The sequence below is a fragment of the Patella vulgata genome, chromosome 2 (genome assembly GCF_932274485.2).
Source record: "Patella vulgata chromosome 2, xgPatVulg1.2, whole genome shotgun sequence".
NCBI lineage: Eukaryota > Metazoa > Mollusca > Gastropoda > Patellidae > Patella > Patella vulgata.
In genome coordinates, this window is record NC_065880.2 from 86,716,405 (window position 1) to 86,739,165 (window position 22,761).

Sequence of the window (22,761 nt, forward strand, 5' to 3'; positions counted from 1 at the left end):
ACTAATCAATTCAGTAATTTAGTTATCAAACCGAACAAACGATGTAATATTATTTGTAAGATCGTGTGAAGGGAATCCTGGAAATGCAATGATATAAGTATGTATTTGCATACTCAGCATATATGAGAATGTCTAAGAGACGTATGGGTCGTATTTGTGTGTGTTTAAATAATTAATCACTGTTTATCAAATGTCTAGACGTCTGTTATTTAACAGTTGTTCCAATTCTAAATTACATTAGCGATGATTTAACTTCCCAATCTGATTAAAACACAGATTCTATTTCGTTTCGTTTTTTATAGGTCTAAATTTCGTTTTACTTGTCTTTACTACACTAGGATCTGGAAGAGTTCTGACGTGTTCTGAACGATGTGAGCGATTAGCCAACTGGGATAATGTGGAAGAAAATTAGCCCATGCAGTGTGCAATCAGGGAAATTTTGCCTGGGCTGTGGGCTTTCGCCTATTATTCTTGGACTTCCTACAAGAGATCCTTTACTTGCACACCACCTTGTAATCCTCGGTTAAACGTCCTATCCTAAAGTCAAGATCATATTTTTTTTTCAGGCTTTTTAACAAAAAAAACCTGCGCTTGTAAATTCCACAAACGTTCTCGGCTAATACATGACATATCGAACCCAAAGTGTTAAATTTCGCGAACTATCTCGGCTTACACGCGTATCGAACCCAGTTCTCGCTGAGATACACTGGTAAATTTCGCGAGCTATCTCGGCTAACACGCGTATCGAACCCAGTTCTCGCTGAGATACACTGGTAAATTTCGCGAACTATCTCGGCTTACACGCGTATCGAACCCAGTTCTCGCTGAGATACACTGGTAAATTTCGCGAGCTATCTCGGCTAACACGCGTATCGAACCCAGTTCTCGCTGAGATACACTGGTAAATTCCACGAACTATCTCGGCTAACACGCGTATCGAGCCCAGTTCTCGCTGAGATACACTGGTAAATTCCACAAACTATCTCGGCTAACACGCGTATCGAGCCCAGGACCCGGTCCGTTCTCACTGAGGTACACTGGTAAATTTCGCGAACTATCTCGGCTAACACACGTACCCAGGACCCGGTCAATTCTCACTGAGGTACACTGGCTCGCACACAACGATTAATTTACGAATCTAGTTCATTGGAGCATGGAGATGGGGCGAAGGAGGCATCTTTTTAAGGGGACATCCAATCACAGAGTGGAATTAAAATTAAGTTTTTAGAAATTTGAAATTATCGTTGTTAACTTTTATTCCATCCGTTTTACATATTTAAAATATCTTCCGTTTTCCATATTTAACTCTTAGAACCCGAAATGCCGCAAAACCGGCTTTGACGTTGTAGCGCATATACCCGAAATGTCCGTTTTGGGCTTGTGGGCGTGTCTTCCGCTTGTTTTACATCTTTACTGTCTTTATTGGCCCAGTCGGATCAGAACAGTAGGACGTTAAGCTCCATTTCATATTCCGTTTTACATATTTAAAATGTCATCCGTTTTACATATTTAAAATGCCTTACTTATATCACATTTGTGAGTGCTAGCTATCTCCGTTAGTACTTGAATCTTGGTGACGTACAATCAAGGAGTTGGCCTTATACTTGTATCTTGGGGACATACAATGAAGAAGTTGACCCTATACTTGTATCGTGGGACATACAATCAAGACCTTGGAACTATACTTGAATCTTGGTGACGTACTATCAAGGAGTTGGCCATATAGGTGTATCTTGGGGACATACATTCAAGGAGTTGACCCTATACTTGTATATTGTGGGTATACACTCACGGAGTTGACCCTATACTTGTATCTTGGGGATATACACTCAAGGAGTTGTCCTATACTTGAATCTTGGGGATATACAATCAAAGAGTTGGCCCCCGGGTATCACCAAACCTCTGCTCACAACTAAATAACAAAAGTAAAATAACGGGTTCAACTTCTGTATGAATCAGAATTAGTTATCGTATATTGAGGTAACGTGTCAGCCATTACCAGTTGTTACCATGGGTTACCATCGACTAACACCACCCTCTTATTTTCATTATGATACCCCAATTATATATAAATGTCGAATAAGATGATATACATCAGCCGATTAATCATCGTTATCATGTCGGAGGTCACGGTACCTAAGTGGGTAAGATGCTGGCTCGTTAGCCTGGAGGTTGGGTGTTCGATCCCTGCATTGGCCGAGAAAGTTCATCCAGATTTTCCGGCGTGCCCCTCACCCCTTGTCAGTGATGTAGGAGTGAAGGTCCCTGCATTGGCCGAGGAAGTTCATCCAGATTTTCCACCGTGGTCCCTTCCCCCTTGTCAGTGATGCAGGACGGAGGGCCTGACAAGGACAGCTGTCTAGTCGTTCGGATGGGACGAAACAACAAGGCCCCGTGTACACATTGGCATGCACGTAAAGGATCCATTTACAGTTGGAATTCGAATAAGAATAGGCCGTAGTTCCGCTGTCCGCGCAAAATTTCCCTCATAGCACACTGTATGGCGTAATGCCCGTCTTCATTAGCCCAGTGCGGAGCTGAACAGTAGGACGTTAAACCCCATTTCATTTCGTTATCATGTCTATAAAACATCATCTGAAATATAACACCCGGCTGATATAAAACAAAGTAATAGAGACATATTCTCAAATAAAACATCCCTCATCGCTTGTTATCATAAATCTATGAGATAAAACCAAAAAAGTGAAAACTGAATAATTTGGGGAATTGCAAAACATTAAACATACATTATTGAAGAGCTAAATCTGCCTATTGCAAGTCTTTCTTCAGGCCTGAAATGTTATCTAAATTATTAATTAGACATTAATTAACTTACACAGACCATAATCAACTCTCGATGGCATCGATAGCCTGCGATGTTTATTGGATTAGATTTCGATTTGCTGTTCGACTTCCATTCATAATTAAATCATGAAATTGATAATCGAGACTATGTTTTGTATCCTACCGACTTTAGTAATGATGATCGAGGCTAGGCCGAAAATTCAATCGCTGAAATCCCGATTCACAGTAGATCAATTTGACTGAAATTTCAGCAAATTCCCATTAAAATAGTTAGTTTTTAACTAGTATGGTGAGAATTGCCAACTCTTTGTCTAATCTCCCATAATGTATCTTTAATAAAGCTAACTTCAGAAATTTGTTAAGGACATATTATTGGGCTAACTGCATTAAAGTTACATACCGAAATACTTGTTATTAGTATGGCCCCTATAATACATGACCCTTAAAATACATGGTCCTTATATTACATGGACCTTATATTACACGGACCTTATATAACATGGACCTTATATTACATGGACCTTGTATTGCATAGTCTTATATTACATGGACCTCATATTAAACCGACCTTATAATGCATGGTCTTATATTACACTGACCTTATAATACATGGACCTTATAATACATGCCCCCTTTAATGAACGGACTATATAATACATGTATGGACCTTATAATACATGGTCTTGTATTACATGGACCTTATAATGCATGGTCTTATATTGCATGGCCATTATAATATGTGGACCTTAAAATATATCGACTTTAAATAATCTTCAGTTTTATTTATCATGATGTGTTACGATACAGAAGCCGATAAGTTCATATCTTCGCGTTAAGTAAATACAAAGGAGAGAGAGAGAGAGCACACTGTATGGCGTATGCCCACCCCCAATAGCCCAATCGGAGCAGAACAGTAGGACGTTAAACCCCATGTCATGTCATGTCATTTCATTCTATTTCTATTTGAATGTTGTTATGTGTAATGAGCTTCTTCGGTATAATAATAAGAGAAAGAGACACAAACTAGGTCAGTGGGAGGAAACCAGAGAACCCACAAAAAACCACGAGGTTGGATGGGCGACCCTTTTACTTGAAACGTACAAGCGGCGAATCGAAATCACTCCACTTGACGCAATGACAGACCTTGGAATTCATCGCGCACGCGGCCTCAATAAATAGCTCACGTAAAGGAGAAGCCAAGAATCCGCGACTAATGGTACAAATTGCCCGTCACTGCTTCGCTTTATGGCGAAACGAAGGCAAGATCAGGGCAAAACATCTTGCACCGTCGAGGATTCGGTTCCCGAAGGCACGAAATGAACATTGCGAATCCGTGGCGGGTGAGCGAGATTAGCTGCATTTGCCATTTGCCGGGAAGACAAGAAGTAGATGGGTACTTATCGGTTTCCATAGATACGGTAGTTTTAAATCTACTTCCCATCTTCAGTCATGTTCCGTAAGCCACGGAAGCTCAGTGAGTAAGACGCTGGCTCGGTCACCAGGAGGTCCCGGTCTACATCTCAGTCATAATAGACACTGTATAGCACACTGTATGGCATATGTTTCCCCACACAGATGTTTCCCTCACAGCACACGGTGTGGCGTATGTTTCCCCCACAGCACACAATGTGGCGTATGTTTCCCTCATAGCACCCGGGGGTTGGATGGCCGAATGGTTAGCACATGCGCGCTGTATCATAAAGCATGTCATTGAGTCAACTGGCGTGGTTTCGAATCCCCGGTTGTACGTGACAAGGAGTAGGGTCGCCTGTCCAACCTCGTGGGTTTTCTTCCGGTCCTCCGGTTTCCTTCCACTGCTAAAGACAACTACGCACAAGCGAATTATTGAAATAAAATTGAACCATATTATGTTAATCCCGAAATGACCTAGTTTGTGTCGAGTGGACGTGAAACCCCATTTCTCTCTCTCCATAATCATGGTTGAGTTCGAATAGCCTGATAAAAAGACCTTAACTTTTGGCATTATGCCCCTTTTCCCCAAAAACATTTTCATTTCAATACAGGTTATTTTATTAACATACATTTTTTCAAATTTAGCTAAAAGCAATGGGGTCACGAGAGGACGAATCCTACTGATAATCAGCCATCCGGAGCATTTTGTTCCAGAGTTAATCCCGCTTACCCGAAAATTTTATGAAGTCACAGCGGTTAACAGATGTGGTGTAAAGCATTCGATTCATGAGATTTATCCCCTTTGCCGAATTCTTAAACCTGAGAGACTCCAGTATTTTCTTTCTTTATTTTAAAATGTGGCGTGTAGCATTGGAGTCATGAAAGGACTAACCCTCTCCATATTTAGCTATATATGCGATATGAACAGACCCCCCCCCCCCCACACACCCACACACACTTCCGAAAAACCTTGTTTTTAACATATTTTTCTAGATCTAGTCGTTCAGATGGGAAAAAACCCTGGGTCCTGTGTACACGATGCCGTGCACGTAAAAGATCCATTGGCAGTTGGAATTCGATATAAGAGTAGGTCATAGTGCCGCTGTCCGGTCAAGATTTTCCTCATAGCACACTGCATGCCCGTTTTCATTAGCCCAGTCGCAGCAAAACAGTAGGACGTTAAACCCCATTTCATTTCATTTCATTTCCAATTCATAAGGCCACACAAAAAGATATGTCCCGACTAGGACCCGACTTGGATGAGTTGGATAATCCAAAAGTTTCAATTATTCTGTTCAGGAAAATCGAGAGAGATAGAGAGAACGAGAGAGAGAAAGAGATGGGTTTACGTCCACTCGACACAAACTAGGTCATTTCGGGACTAACATATGGTTCAATTTTATTTCACTAATTGGCTTGCGCATAGGGGTCTTTGGCAGTGGGAGGGAATCGGAGAACTCGGAGAAAAATCCACGAGGTTGGACATGCGACTCTACTCCTTGTCACCGCGGAGTAGACTCAATGACAAACATTTTGATACAGCGCACACGGGCTAAACATTCGGCCATCCAACACCCCCCCCCCCCCCCTACGCCCCCCATCCCCGGGCAATGCTAAAAATTAATAACAAACAATGTTTAATCATGCAGAACTAATTAATCTAAAAATATTATATACTAGTATATATATATATATATATATAATAAAATACACGTGTTTAGCTCATGCCTTGAAACGTTGCCGGTCCGTCATCAAATCCAGTCCTTAGATTGGTGGCTGTAACTTCTTATTTCCCTGAAAAATATATTTAGTCAATCGGATTAAAACACATATACTATTTCGTTTCGTTTTATATAGTTCAAACTTTCGTTTTACTTGTCTTTACTACACTAGGATCTGGAAGAGTTGTTGAAGGGATGGATAAGCCAATGAAACAGTCTGTTAAGGCGACTTCTTAGCGTGTCATGCACGGAACTGTGGGTTAACCACTAGAAAAACCAAGGCTGGTTGATTAATCAATGTCGTACGACCGCTGACGCGACCTTCGAGTACAAATTGTCAGATCTTCATGTAGTGTAGGCCATGGGAAATATAAAAGCGATTGATATTTAGTCTTCATAAATGGTTTTAAAATCGAAAAAGGCAGTTATTTGACCGAATCTCTGATACATCCAGGGTGTCCATTGATATTGAAAACATGGGAATAGATACACTATTTCATGTTCGAAATGTCGTAGAATAGACGAGGGGTGGGGGTTGTATTTTAGTTGAGTGCGTCAAAAATTGTGATAGTGTTCAACGGCATTCTGATATATGTTTACAAACCATGCGATCGAACTATGATTCGCAGTATAACGATTTAAATAATTTGACAAAACCTGACCGAATACTCGCTTCGTTATTTTCGTGGGCCTATCAGCGCATATACATTATGACAATTAATACAAGAACTGAAAATGAAATGGGGTTTAACGTCCTACTGTTCTGCTCTTAACTGGGCTTATGAAGACGGGCTTATGCCGTACAGTGTGCTATGAGGGAAATTTGCCCGGGCAGCGGCGCTGCGGCCTAGTCTACTCGAATTCCAGCTGTCAAGGGATATTTTACGTGCACATCCGAACGACTAGACATCTGTCCTTGTCAGGCTCTCGGTCCTACCTCACTGACAAGGGGAGACCACGCCGGAAAATCTTGATGAACTTTCTCGGCGAATGCACGGATCGACGCTAGCGAGCCCTTGTCTTACCCACTTAGCCACCGTGGCCCATTAAAACAAGAATTATCTTGAAATTGTCAAGACGATACTTGACGAAACATCGTGCTTTTAGAATAAAACTAGTAATTGTTACCTATCAAGATTGTGTTCTGTTAATGTGTTTCCCGATCGCTAAATGCCACTCAAAGATTATGTCATAATGGGGTCAATAACTTTCACAATCAAATATACAAAGATGTTTTGAAACTTACCATACATTTTACCCATTCCTCCGAGGCCATATCCCTTCATCATACCCATTCCATATCCCATGCCGCCGAGACCATATCCCATGCCGCCGAGACCATATCCCATTCCGCCCATACCATATCCCATTCCGCCCATACCATATCCCATGCCGCCGAGGCCATAACCCATGCCACCGAGACCATATCCCATGCCACCGAGACCATATCCCATGCCACCGAGACCATATCCCATGCCACCGAGACCATATCCCATGCCACCTAGACCATATCCCATGCCACCTAGACCATATCCCATGCCGCCCATACCATATCCCATACCTCCCATCATTCCTAGACCACCGTAAGGAATGGTGGCAGCAGCAACGGAAACAAGGGCGAGAACGGCAAGGACGCTGGATACCATTTTGAGAATTCTGAAAGAAACACATTTACATTGATAAAAAGACATGATTATGGACGATTACAAAACTGAAATCCACGATAAAACACAAACACTCAAAACTATGCAATTAAGAATATATTAATCATACATTATGCAAGAGCTAAATCTGTCTATTACAGGTATTTCGTTAAGCTTGAAATGATCTCTAAATTATGAATAAGACATTAATTAACCCATCCAGACCATAATCAACTCTAGATGGCATCGCTAGCTTGCAATGTTTACTGGAGTATGACCCGATTTACTGCATAACTTTCTTTCACGATTAAATCAATAATGATGATCGAGGCTAGGCGGAAATTTCAATCGCTTAATTCTCGGTTCGTACCGGATCAATTTGACTGAAATTTTAAGCAAATTGCCTTTACATTATCTAGTTTTTAACTATTATAGTGAGAAAAGCCAACTCGTTATCTAGTCTCCCATAATGTATCTTTTATTGATGTTGTGACCTGTTAATTATTATAGTGAGAACTGCCTACTCGTTATCTAATCTCCCATAATGTATCTTTAATTGATATTGTGACCTGTTAACTATTATAGTGAGAACTGCCAACTCGTTATCTAATCACCCATAATTATCTTTAATTTAGCAGTTAATAATTTATTTAATCATGTCCTAATCTTTATATTTTATTTTCGGATTAAACGATTTAACTTAATTTAATATATGATAATATACTTGAATATATGAATAAATAATTAACAAGAATACAAAAAGAAACAAAACATTAGCTTTAAAGTTTTTTGTAAATAATAATATTTTTCTTACCTGGTGAGTACCTTAGTAAATGCGGCAAAAAAAGGTAATAGTAACACTGTTCTTTGCGTCGGTCATTTATACAAAAAAATCACGCGTGTGGGATTGGTTTCTTTCCCCAGGCTTCCAGCTAATTCGTGTAACCGATCAATTTTAAGTGGACTTTCTGACAAATACGTCAAATAAAAATCAATCATTTTTTTTTAAAAATCAAACTTATTCCCTGTTCAATATTACCTCCAGAAATATAATTAATTGAATCATGGTGAAATACACTGAAGGAGTTGGCCCTATACTTGAATCTTGGGGACATACACTCAAGGAGTTGACCCTATACTTGTATCTTGGGGACATACACTCAAGGTGTTGACCATATACCTGGAATCACCAAACCTCTTCTCGCAACTAAATATCAAAAGTGAAATAACGGGTTCAACTTTTTCTGTATGAATCAGAATTAGTTATCGTATATTGAGGAAACGTGTCAGCCATTACCAGGTGTTACCATTGGTTACCATCGACTAACACCACACTCTTATTTTCATTATGATACCCCAATTATATATAAATGTCGAATAAAATGATATACACCAGCCGATTAATCAGGGTTATCATGCGTATAAAACATCATCTCAAATAAAATACATCTGATATAAAACATCGTAATAGATACATATCCTCAAATAGAACATCCCTGATATAAGAGAGAGAGAGAGAGAGAGAGAGAGAGAGATCGAGTTTAACGTCCACTCGACACAAACTAGGTCATTTCGGGACTAACCCCTGATATAACACTTTGATATAAATACATATTCTCAAATAGAACACCCCTAATATAAAACATCGTAATAGAGACATATTCTGAAATAAAACATTCCTCATCACTCGGAGATAAAACCAAAAATATGTAAACTGAATAATTTGGGCAATTGCAAAACATTAAACATACATTATGCAAGAGCTAAATCTGCCTAATGCAGGTCTTTCTTTAGACCTGAGATGTTATCTAAATTATTAATTACACATTAATTCACTTATCCAGACCATAATCAATTCTCGGTGGCATCGCTAGCCTGTGCTGTTTATTGAATTAGGTTCCAATTTGCTGTTCGACTTCCATTCGTAATTAAATCATTAAATGGATAATCGAGACTATGTTTTTTTATCCTACCGACTTTAGTAATGATTATCGAGGCTAGGCCGAAAATTCATTCGCTAAAATCTCGGTTCATAGTGGATTAATTTCACTGAAATTTACGCAAATTCCCTTTACAGTATTTAGTTTTTAACTATTATAGCGAGAACTGGCAGCTCTTTATCTAATCTCCCATAATGTATCTTTCATAAAGCTAACTTCAGAAACTTGTTAAGGTCATGTAATTGGGCTAACTGCATTAAAGTTACTTAACGAAACACTTGTCATTAGCATGGCTCATATAATACATGGGCCCTATAATACATGGCCCTTATATTACATGTCCCCTATAATACATGGCCTCTATTATACATGGTCCTTGTGTTAAACGGACCTTATATTACATGGACCTTATAATAATATAATCTTCAGTTATATACTATTCAAAAAAAGTAGGGGATATTTGATTTTTAAGTGTTATTAAAGTCACCTAATGAAACTGACGAAGAAACAAATGACAAAATGAAATGAAGTTCACATTCATTGATTTATTCCAAATGATCGTTAGACTAAGTAAGGCTCAGACTGACCATTATAAGGGTAAAATGATACCCGGGGTCAAACAGCAAAGTTACCACAGCATCACAACCAAGTCAGTAACGGGTAAATCCTCCTCTGTTTGCCAAACAAGCATTGATCCGACGTGGCATACTCCTAATGGGACGTCTAAGGTCATTTTGGTCCAGATTGTCCCATTCATGTTGCAACGCAGCAGCAAGTTCTTGGACATTGGCAGGACGTTGTTGACGTTGACGTAACCTCTGTCCAAGCATGTCCCAGACATGCTCGATGGGGGAGAGGTCGGGACTCAGTGCTGGCCAAGGTAATGTGGTGATGTTCTGTTGTTGGAGGTAACCTGTAACGATCCTGGCCCTGTGACATCTTGCGTTGTCATCCTGGAAGATGAAACGGCGGCCATGACGTCGTGCGAACGGCACAACATGGACTGCCAAGATGTTGTCCCGGTAGTACTGGCCTGTAACACGCCCTGCAACAACATGTAAAGCCGTTCTTCCATCAACAGTGATGCCTCCCCACACCATAACAGAACCATCCCCAAATCGATCATGTCTGATGACGTTAACGTCTTGGAAGCGCTCGTTTCGACGACGCCACACCCTCCTACGTCTGTCCAAAAAATCAACAGTGAACCTTGACTCATCTGAAAACATCACATTGCTCCAGCGTCGATTATCCCAGTGTTGACGATCCCTACACCAACGACGTCTTGCCTGAATGTGATGATCTCTCAAACAAGGGATCACGCCAGGACGTCGGGCGCGAAGGTGACCCCTATGCAGTCGATTCCGAATCGTCTGGCCATTCACTCTCACACCAGTGTCTGCTTGAAGACGAGCGCTGATCTGATTTGCTGTGATGACACGATTTCTCAAGGCCAAGGTACGGATAAATCGATCCTGGGCTTGAGTTGTCGCCCTTGGTCGACCTGAGCGTGGTCTGTCCTGTACAGATTGTGTATCACGGTATCTGGACCATAGCCTGCTTATGACAGACTGAGAAACATTCATCGTCCGCGCCACAACACGCCTGTGTTGTGCCGATCTGTAGCATGCCAAGGGCACGTAACCTTTCATTTTGGGTAAGCCGACGCATATCAAAATTTGTTTTCTGGTCACTAAAACAATTAAACTGATGTTTCCACCCTGGAATTCAATGCCACAATGACTGTAACATTCAAAGTCAGGGTCGTGCAAATCTTGGGTTTGACCCCCATGATGATCCCAAGCATCACCTGCATTCCATGCGGTAGCTATTGGTGCGTTTGGGCGTCACATGTAACTGGAAATGTTTCTTCTGTTAGGTTCTATAGTGACTTTTTTCGTAGTCATTTGCATATTTTAGTATTATGCCTCCAAAATCAAATATCCCCTACTTTTTTTGAATAGTATATGTATCACTTACGATATAGAAGCCGATAAGTTCACCTTCGCGTTAAGTAAATGCAAAGGAGAGAGAGAGAAAGAGAGAGATGGGGGGGGGGGGCTTAACGTCCACTAGGTCATTCAGGGACAAAAATTTTGGTTCAGTTTTGTTTTCATTAATTCGCTCTTGCGTGGGGGTCTGTGGCCGTGGGCGGAAACCGGGGAACCCACAAAAACCCACGAGGTTGGATAGGCGACCCTTTTCCTTGCCACGCCACTTGACTCAATGACAGACCTTAGAATTCAACGCGCACGTGTACTCAATAAATAGCCCACACAAAGGAGAAGTCAAGAATCCGCAACTAATGGTACAAATCTCGCCCCGTGACCGCTTCGCGCTATATCTAAGCGGAGCCAAGATGAGGGAAAAATATCTTGCACTGTCGAAGATTCGCTTCCCCAAGGCACGAAATGTACATCGCGAATCGCGTTAGCGAAATGAAGCCGTGAGGGAGCGCGATTAGCTCCATTTGCCATTTGCCGAGAAGACAAGAAGTAGCGAATGGGTACTTATCGGGTTAAATATTAGTAATGTCTACTTCCTATCTTCTGTCTTAAAAATAACACCTGCCTATCAATTGATACTAAAGGTCAAAGGTCATCAGGATTCATTACATCATGAATGGTTGTACACAAGATTTGTAAACACATTTACGGACACGTTGTCGGTGAATGTTTATCTCTCTAGAACACCTAATATCACCTTTGGCAGTTGTATTAGCGTTACACCCGCCAATCAACGTGCGCGCTGTATTATAAGGTCTGTCATTGAGACAACTGGCGTGGTTTTGACTCCCCGGTTGTACGTGACAAGGAGTAGGGTCGCCTGTCCATCCTCCCACTGCTAAAGACCCCTACACGCAAGCGAATTATTGAAATAAAATTGGAACATAGGTTAAGTCCCGAAATGACCTCATTTGTGTCATGTGGACGTTAAACCCCATTTCTCTCTCTCTCTATCTAAAACGAGAAAAATAAAATGTCGTAAGAATGGTTCCTCCCGGTAATATGCTTTCTCTTTTTACAACACAGTGGCGCACGTGCCCTTTAAGGCTTGTCATGTTCCGTACACCACGGAGGCTCAGCGAGTAAGGCGCTGGCTCAGTAACCAGGAGTTCCCAGACTCTATCTCAGTCGTAATTGACAGATGATTTCCCCTATAGCACACTGTATGGCGTATGTTTCCCTCGCAGCACACTGTGTGGCGTATGTTTCCCTCATAGTACACTTTGTGGCGTATGTGTCCCTTGCAGCACACTGTGTGGCGTATGTTTCCCTCATGGCACACTATGTGGCGTATGTTTCCCTCATAGTATACTGTGTGGCGTGTGTGTCCCTTATAGTATACTGTGTGGCGTGTGTGTCCCTGTGTGGCGTGTGTGTCCCTCATAGCACAATGTGTGGCGTATGTTTTCCCCACAGCACACGATATGGCCATGGGCGTCACATCTGTATAAAACAATGTACAAATTAAAACACTTATGTTTACTTTTTGAAATCCATTTATAATACACAAAATACTTTAGATATCTATACAACCTTCTTGTAAATGTCAATGTGTATATGTATATAGTATTGTAGTTAACAAGGTGATTGTCAACTATGCATCCTCATAAACTAAAGTTATGTGATCAAGTTTTGTTTTATTTTGACCCTCCTCATAAAAATTCCCCTACTAAACTCTCTTTGTCGTGTTGTTCATAATTCAAACGTAACATTCAATATATAAAAGTCATAAAAAAAATATGAATACGGCACCCTCTGACTTAAACATGATAAACATTGTATTGCTGTGATGTTTTAGTTTTACCCCGCAAAATATGCCAAAACAGTGTTTATACAAGACTGAAACTTTAAAAAAAAAATTTATGGGGGCGCCCCCCCCCCCCCAAACCCCCGCAGTGGAAGGGTGACCCTCCCGCACTCTATCTATCGTGCTACATCGGCTGCTGTGCAGCCTGCTTCCGGCGTCACAGATTGTCAACATTTTATATAATTTCATTTGCGGACCCCCCCCCCCCCCAATATATACTCAGCCAAATTAAAAACTTGACACTCGGGATTTTTGGGACTAGATTTTTAATATTTGCTTTAAGGCAACTATTTTAGTGTTATGTTGTGCTGCACAGACGACCTTGACATCAACAGAAAGCAAGAATACGTCTCGCCGAAAGTCCATGAGATTGATAACGTTCGTGATGTCACAGTACCCCCCAAAATGAAATTCACAGACTTGGAGAACAATCGGAATAAAGTGTTTAGTAACGGTTGTGGCCTCCTCTAGCGTCACGTACTGCCACACAACGTCTTCTCATGGATCTCAGAACATTAGTAAACACTACCCGAGGAAGACGTCGCCACTGCTCAGCAAGAGCATGTTGAAGGTCCTGCAACGTCAGTGGTGGATTCACTTGCTGACGAACACGTCGACCCAGTTCGTCCCAGATGTGTTCAATAGGATTAAGGTCGGGGCTAAGCGACGGCCAATCCAGGACTTGGACACCGGCATTTCTTAAAAAATTCTGGGTAGCAATTGCTGTATGGGGTCGAGCATTGTCTTGTTGAAACGTTAGTCCAGGCCCATGTCTCTGCATAAACGGAAGAAGAACAGGTTGTAAAATCAGATCCCTGTACTGGACAGCATTTAAGTTCCCTTGGACAACAACAAGAGGAGAACGTCCATGTGCACAAAAACAACCCCAAACCATGACGCTGCCGCCACCAAATCGGTCAACTTCTCTGACGCATACTTGAGCGTAACGTTCACCTCGTCTGCGGTACGCTCGGGCCCTGCCATCGGCAAATCTCAAAGTGAATCGAGATTCGTCACTAAAGACAACCGAATTCCACTGTCTTTGAGTAAATCTTATGTGTCTTGTGGCCCACACAAGTCGGTTACGGCGATGAAGAGGTGTCAATATTGGTCCATTATAGGGCCTCCTTCCTCGAAGACCAGCAGCCTGTAAGCGACTTCGAACAGTTTGTGCAGTTACCCTTCCACCAAACATCTCTCTACTTGTGACAAATCTGTTTCTAAGATGACGTAATCGTATTGCTTGATCTTCCTGGAGTAACGTCACACGTGGCGCTCCCGCCCTTGGGCGGTCGGCAATAGTTCCAGTTTGAAGCACTCTCATTCTAAGATTAATTATTGTCTGGCGTGAACAACTAAAGGCTCTTGCAACAGTGACCATAGACTGACCAGCATAGAGCCTGTCTATAGCACGTAGACGTTCTACATTTGAAAGGCGCGGCATTTTCTAACAAAGATGAAAATAACAATTTTAATTTGTTTTTCCAGTTCAAGTTACGTGTGCGTGTTCAGTTTAAGCAAACTTGCATCGATTGACCTCACGAGTTTGTGTTTGCATGTGTTTTTCATCTTTATATGCTCAAAAGTCACGTGATCCACGTGACTTTACAATTTTATGAAATTAAAGGCTTCTTACTACTTACTTTCGTTAGAAACACTTTAAAATTTATTTGACTTACCAGAAAAATTTTTTGTTGAAATTCATCAGTGTCAAGTTTTTAATTTGGCTGAGTATATATTTCACGGCTACGCCTATGGATATGACGTATGTTTCCCTCATAGCACACTGTGTGACGTATGTCCGTCTTTATTGGCCCGGTTAATGCAAAAATGTAATACAAGTTGTAAGAGGCTATGGATTTCTGATCAGGGACGGAAAAAAATAATTCAATTGAGTTTTTCCAATCACCGATGTCAATCTTAATTTTCAGCCATAGAACTTTTAATTTAATTTAGTTTTGCGAATTTTCACCAGAGTAATTTTTTATATATTTTTTTTTATATTGTGGGCCCTTTAGAGATCACAATTTGTATCCGATTTTGATAAAACTTAAAACAGATACTTATATCTCAAAGATCTCGGATCCTGTCTTTTGGATCGGAACTGCTTGGATCATTTTCCTCTTTTGTACCAAAAGATTGAGTTTCTAGTTTGTGGAACATCTAGAGTTCGCTTGTTTTTGTTTTTAAAATACCGCTCAGATATATCACCAGTGCACCATAATCGTGGTTGAGGGTGGGGGTGGGTGTCTGAAGAGTTAGCGCGTGCGGGCTGTATCATAAGGTCTGTCATTGTGTCGATTTCCCGGTTGTACGTGACAAGGAGTAGGGTTGCCTGTCCAGCCCCGTGGGTTTTCTCCGGGTCCTCCGGTTTCCTCCCACTGCTAAAGACCACTACGCACAGGCGAATTATTTAAATAAAATTGAACCATATGTTAGTCCCGAAATGACCTAGTTTATGTCGAGTGGGCGCGAACCCCCCCCCCCTCTCTCTCTCTCTCTCTCTCTCTCCATAATCATGGTTGTTTTCGATAAAAAGACCTTAACTTCTGGCATTATGCCTCTTTTTCCAGAAAACATTGTCATTTCAATACAGGTTATATTTCTTAACATAGAGTTTTTCAAATTTGGCTAAAAGCAATAGGGTCACGAGAGGACGAATCCTATTGATAATCAGCCGTCTGGAGCTTTTTGTTCCAGAGTTAATCTCGCTTACCCGAAAACTTTATGAAGTCACAGCTTTTAACATATGTGTTTTAGATGTGGTGTGAAGCATTCGATTCATGAGCCGACGAACCCTATCAATACCAGACTTACTGCAATCTTCCGTTCCGGAGTTGTCCCCTTTGCCGAATACTTAAACGTGAGAGGCTACAGTATTTTCTTTTTTTATTTTAAAATGTGGCGTGTAGCATTGGAGTCATGAAAGGACTAACCCTCTCCATATTTAGCTATATGCGATCTGAACTGCTCCCCCCCCCCCCCATTCCGAAAACCTTGTTTGTAACATATGGTTCTAGATCTCTGGCATTGGGATAAAGAGATAGTGAGATCTGTTGTTTTTCGCAGTTCTCCGTCTCTCTATTCCAAAAAATGGACGTATGTTGCATGACAACCGCTTGTTTCCAAGAGGCCAATTTATAAGGTTCGATCCCTGAATTGGCCGTGAAAGTTCATCGAGAATTTTCCGACGTGGTTTCTCCTTGTCAGTGTTGCAGGACGGAGGGCCTGACAATGACTGCTGTCTAGTCGATCAGATGGGACGAAAACCCGGGATCCTGTGTACACGTTGGCGTGCACGTAAAAGATCCATTGGCAGTTGGAATTCGATATAAGAGTAGGTCATAGTGCCGCTGTCCGGTCAAGATTTTCCTCATAGCACACTGCATGGCGCATGCCCGTTTTCATTAGCCCAGTCGCAGCAAAACAGTAGGACGTTAAACCCCATTTCATTTCATTTCCAATTTATAAGGCCACACAATGAGATATGTCCCGACTAGGACCCGACTTGGATGAGTTGGATAATCCAAAAGTTTCAATTATTCTGTTCAGGCAAATCGAGAGAGAGAACGAGAGAGGGAAAGAGAGAGAGATGCGGGTTAACGTCCACTCGACACAAACTAGGTCATTTCGGGACTAACATATGGTTCACTTTTATTTCAATAATTGACTTGCACGTAGGGGTCTTTGGCAGTGGGAGGGAATCGGAGAACTCGGAGAAAAATCCACGAGGTTGGACATGCGACTCTACTCCTTGTCACCGCGGAGTAGACTCAATGACAAACATTTTGATACAGCGCACACGGGCTAAACATTCGGCCATCCAACAACCCCCCCCCCCCCCCTACGCCCCCCCATCCCCGGGCAATGCTAAAAATTAATAACAAACAATGTTTAATCATGCAGAACTAATTAATCTAAAAATATCATATACTAGTATATATATAATAAAAATACACGTGTATAGCTCGTGCCTTGAAACGTTGCCGGTCCGTCATCAAATCCAGTCCTTAGATTGGTGGCTGTAACTTCTTATTTACCTGAAAAATATATTTGGTCAATCGGATTATATAGTTCAAACTTTCGTTTTACTTGTCTTTACTACACTAGGATCTGGAAGAGTTGTTATATTACCGGCGTTTTGGTTGAAGGGGTGGATAAGCTAATGAAACAGTCTGTTAAGGCGACTTCTTAGCGTGCCATGAACGGAACTGTGGGTTAACCACTAGAAAAACCAAGGCTGATTGATTAATCAATGTCGTTCGACCCCTGACGCGACCTTCGAGTACAAATTGTCAGTGTAGGCCATGGGAAATATAAAAGCGATTGATATTTAGTCTTCATAAATGGTTTTAAAATCGAAAAAGGCAGTTATTTGACTGAATCTCTGATACATACACGGTGTCCATTGATATTGAAAACATCGGAATAGATACACTATTTCATGTTGGAAATGCCGTAGAATAGGCGATGGGTGGGGGTTGTATTTTAGTTGAGTGCGTCAAAAATTGTGATAGTGTTCAACGGCATTGTGATATATGTTTACAAACCATGCGATCGAACTATGATTCGCAGTATAACGATTTAAATAATTTGACAAAACCTGACCGAATACTCGCTTCGTTATTTTCGTGGGCCTATCAGCGCATATATATTATGACAATTAATACAAGAACTGAAAATGAAATGGGTTTAACGTCCTACTGTTCTGCTCTTAACTGGGCTTATGAAGACGGGCATATGCCCTACAGTGTGCTATGAGGGAAAGTTTGCCCGGGCAGCGGCGCTACGGCCTACTCTACGCAAATTCCAACTGTCAAGGGATTTTTAACGTGCACATCCGAACGACTAGACAGCTGTCCTTGTCAGGCTCTCCGTCCTGCAACACAGACAAGGGGAGACCACGCTGGAAAATCTGGATGAACTTTCTCGGCCAATTCACGGATCGAACACCCGACCTCCAGGCTAGCGAGCCCTTGTCTTACCCACTTAGCCACCGTGGCCCATTAAAACAAGAATTATCTTGAAATTGTCAAGACGATACTTGACGAAACATCGTGCTTTTAGAATAAAACTTGTGATTGTTGTTACCTATCAAGATTGTGTTCTGTTAATGTGTTTCCCGATCGCTAAATGCCACTTAAAGATTATGTCATAATGGGGTCAATAATTTTGACAATGAAATATACAAAGATGTTTTGAAACTTACCATACATTTTACCATACATTCCTCCGAGGCCATATCCCTTCATACCCATTCCTAAACCATGTCCATATCCCATGCCATATCCCATGCCACCGAGACCATATCCCATTCCGCCGAGACCATATCCCATGCCGCCGAGACCATATCCCATGCCGCCGAGACCGTATCCCATGCCACCGAGACCATATCCCATGCCGCCGAGACCATATCCCATGCCACCTAGACCATATCCCATTCCGCCCATACCATATCCCATCATTCCTATACCACCGTAAGGAATGGCAGCAGCTACGGAAACAAGGGCGAGAACGGCAAGCACGCTGGATACCATTTTGAGAATTCTGAAGAAAATAAATTTACATTTATAAAAAGCCATCAATATCGACGATTACAAACCTGAAATCCATGATAAAGCAAGAAATGCGACGCTATACTCCATCTCCTAAAAATATGCACACAAACACTCAAAACTATCCAATAAAGGATAAATTAATCCTACATTATCCAAGAGCTAAATCTGTCTATTGCAAGTATTTCGTTAGGCCTGAAATGTTATCTTAATTATCAATTAGACATTAATTAACGTATCCGTACCATAATCAACTCTCGATGGCATCGCTATCCTGTGAGGTTTACTGGGTTATGACCCGATTTAGTGTATAACTTTCCTTCGCGATTAAATCAATAAATGGATAATCGAGACTGTGCGTTTTATAGTACTGACTTTAGTAAAGATGATTGAGGCTAGGCGGAAATTTCAATCGCTTAATTCTCGGTTCACCGTGGATCAATTTGAATGAAATTTTTTTAGCAAATTGCCTTTACATTATCTAGTTTTTAACTATTACAGTGACCTGTTAACTTATCGAGGCTAGGCGGAAATTTCAATTGTTTAATTCTCGGTTCACCGTGGATCAATTTGACTGCAATTTTCAGCAAATTGCCTTTACATTATCTAGTTTTTAACTATTATAGTGAGAACAGGCAATTCGTTATCTCGTCATCCATAATGTATCTTTAATTGATATTGTGACCTGTTAACTTATCGAGGCTAGGCGGAAATTTCAATCGTTTAATTCTCGATTCACCGTGAATCAATTTGACTGCAATTTTCAGCAAATTGCCTTTACATTATTTAGTTTTTAACTATTATAGTGAGAACAGGCAATTCGTTATCTAATCTCCCATAATGTATCTTTAATTGATATTGTGACCTGTTAACTATTATAGTGAGAACTGCCAACTCGTTATCTAATCTCCCATAATGTATCTTTAATTGATATTGTGACCTGTTAACTATTATAGTGAGAACAGCCAACTCGTTATCTCGTCCCCCATAATGTATCTTTAATTTAGCAGTTAATAATTTAATCATGCCCCAATCTTTATATTTTTAACTTAATTTAATATATATGAATTTATGAATACAAAAAGAAACAAAACATAACCTGGTGAGTAACTAAAAGTTTTTTGTAAATAATTATATTTTTCTTACCTGGTGAGAACCTTAGTAAATGCGGCAAAAAAAGGTAATAGTAACACTGTTCTGTGCGTTGGTCATTTATACAAAAAAATCACGCGTGTGGGATCGGTTTCTCTCCCGAGGCGTTCAGCTAATTCGTGTAACCAATCAATTTTAAGTGGATTTTACTGACAAATATGTCAAAACAAATCAATCATTTTTTTAAAAAATTAAACTTATTCCCTGTTCAATATTACCTCCAGAAATATAATTAATTATTTTTTATGAAATAACCAAATAGAATACCTAATATCACGTTTGTCAGTTATATGAGCGTTTGACCTATGTCTGGGGAACAGAGCTTACACCCGTCAAACAATTAAATAAACATATCTAAAACACTATGTGGCACATGTTTCCCCCACACCACACTTTGTGCCATATGTTTCCCCCATAGTACACTATGTGGCATATGTTTCCCCCCACAGCACACTATTTGGCATATGTTTCCCCCACTGCACACTATGTGGTATGTTTCCCTCGCAGCACACTGTGTGGCGTATGTTTCCCAAGCACTGTGAAGCGTATGTTTCCCTCATAGTACCCTTGTGGCGTATGTGTCCCTTGCAGCACACTGTGTAGTGTATGTTTACCTCATAGCACACTATGTTGCATATGTATCCCTCATAGCACACTGTGTGGCGTATGTTTCCCTCCTTGCACACTGTGTGGCGTATGTTTCCCTTACAGCACACTGTGTACCGTATGCCCCCCCCCCCACACAGCACATAATGTGGCGTATGTTTCCCTCATAGCACACTGTGTGGCGTATGTTTCGCCCACAGCACACTATGTGGCATATGTTTCCCTAATAACACACTGAATGGCGTATATTTCCCTCTCAGCACACTGTGTGGCGTATGTTTCTCCCCAAAGCACACTGTGTGGCGTATGTTTCCCCCACAGCACACTATGTGACGTATGTTTCCCTCATAGCACACTGTGTGGCGTATGTTTCCCCCCCACAGCACACTGTGTGGCGTATGTTTCCCCCACATCACACTATGTGACGTATGTTTCCCTCATAGCACACTGTGTGGCGTATGTTTCGCCCATAACACACTGAATGGCATATATTTCCCTCGCAGCACACTGTGTGGCGTATGTTTCTCCCCACAGCACACTGTGTGGCGTATGTTTCCCCCACAGCACACTATGTGACGTATTTCCCTCATAGCACACTGTGTGGCGTATGTTTCACCCATAACACACTGAATGGCAAATATTTCCCACGCAGCACACTGTGTGGCGTATGTTTCTCCCCACAGCACACTGTGTGGCGTATGTTTCCCCCACAGCACACTATGTGACGTATGTTTCCCTCATAGCACACTGTGTGGCGTATGTTTCGCCCATAACACACTGAATGGCATATATTTCCCTCGCAGCACACTGTGTGGCGTATGTTTCCCCCCATAGCACACTGTGTGGCGTATGTTTCCCCCCCACAGCACACTATGTGACGTATGTTTCCCTCATAGCATACTGTCTTTATTGGTCCGGTTGGTGCACAAATGAAATACAAATTGTAAGAGGCTATGGTTTTCTGATCAGGGATGTGAAAAATAATTCAATTGAGTTTTTCCAATCAATCTTAATTTTCACCCATTAACTTTTAATTTAATTTAGTTTTGCGACATTTCACCAGAGTAATTTTTCATATATTTTTTTTTAAAACTTGTCGGCCCTCTAGAGACCACAATTTGTATTCGATTTTGATAAAACTTATATCTCAAAGATCTCGGATCATACCAAAAACTGCGTTTCTAGTTTGTGGAGCCTCTAGAGGTCGCTTGTTTTTGTTTTTAAAATATCAATCAGATATATTACCGGTGCACCATATTCGTGGTTGGGGGTTGGGGGTGGCTGAAGAGTTAGCGTGTGCGGGCTGTATCATAAGGTATGTCATTGAGTTAACTGGCGTGGTTTCGATTCCCCGGTTGAAAGTGACAAGAAGTCGGGTCGCCTGTCCAACCTCGTTGGATTTCTCCCAGTCCTCCGGTTTCTTCCCACTACTAAAGACCACTACGGACATGCAAATTATTGAAATAAACTTGAACCATATGTTAGTCCCGAAATGACCTAGTTTGTGTTTAGTGGACGTGAAATCTCATTTCTCTCTTCTCCATAATCATGGACGAGTTCGAATATCCTGAAAATAAGACCTTAACTTTTGGCATTATGCCCCTTTTCCCGAAAACTTGATCATTTCAATACAGGCTGTATTTGTTAACATACATTTGTTTAAGTTTGGCTAAAAGCAATGGGGTCATGAGAGGACGAATCCTATTGGTAATCTGCCGTCCGGAGCTTTTTGTTATAGAGTTAATCCCGCTTACCCGAAAATTTTATAAAGTCACAGCAGTTAACAGATGTGGTGTAAAGCATTCGATTTATGAGACGACGAACCCTATCAATATGGCCACAGATCACTAAAGATTTGCCCATTGACTTTAATGTTAATTCTCGTCTCTTAGACCGACTCTAACTTTTGCCCAAATTTTTGTTGGGTAGAACGCTTTCTACCACAGATGGAGCAACATGTGGCAACCTCTTGAACAAAAGCACGTCTGAGGTTGACCATGGAAAACTTGAGATACATAAGCTGGAAGTAGAGACAAGTAAACATGCAATTTTTGACCCCACATTTCAACCTAACCAACCTCTCAACTCTTGTATCCTTCCGTCTCAAAATCAT

General features: G+C 41.2%; 1 long non-coding RNA gene across 1 annotated transcript; it reads right to left on the bottom strand.

The window, feature by feature from the left end:
- Nucleotides 1-17,236: 17,236 nt before the first annotated feature.
- Nucleotides 17,237-20,062, bottom strand: LOC126812178 (uncharacterized). The gene is made up of 3 exons (XR_007675845.1): nucleotides 20,037-20,062; nucleotides 18,545-18,882; nucleotides 17,237-17,375 (listed from the first exon to the last, which is right to left on the bottom strand). It is a non-coding gene; the product is annotated as an uncharacterized LOC126812178 (long non-coding RNA).
- Between the last annotated feature and the right edge of the window lie 2,699 nt (nucleotides 20,063-22,761).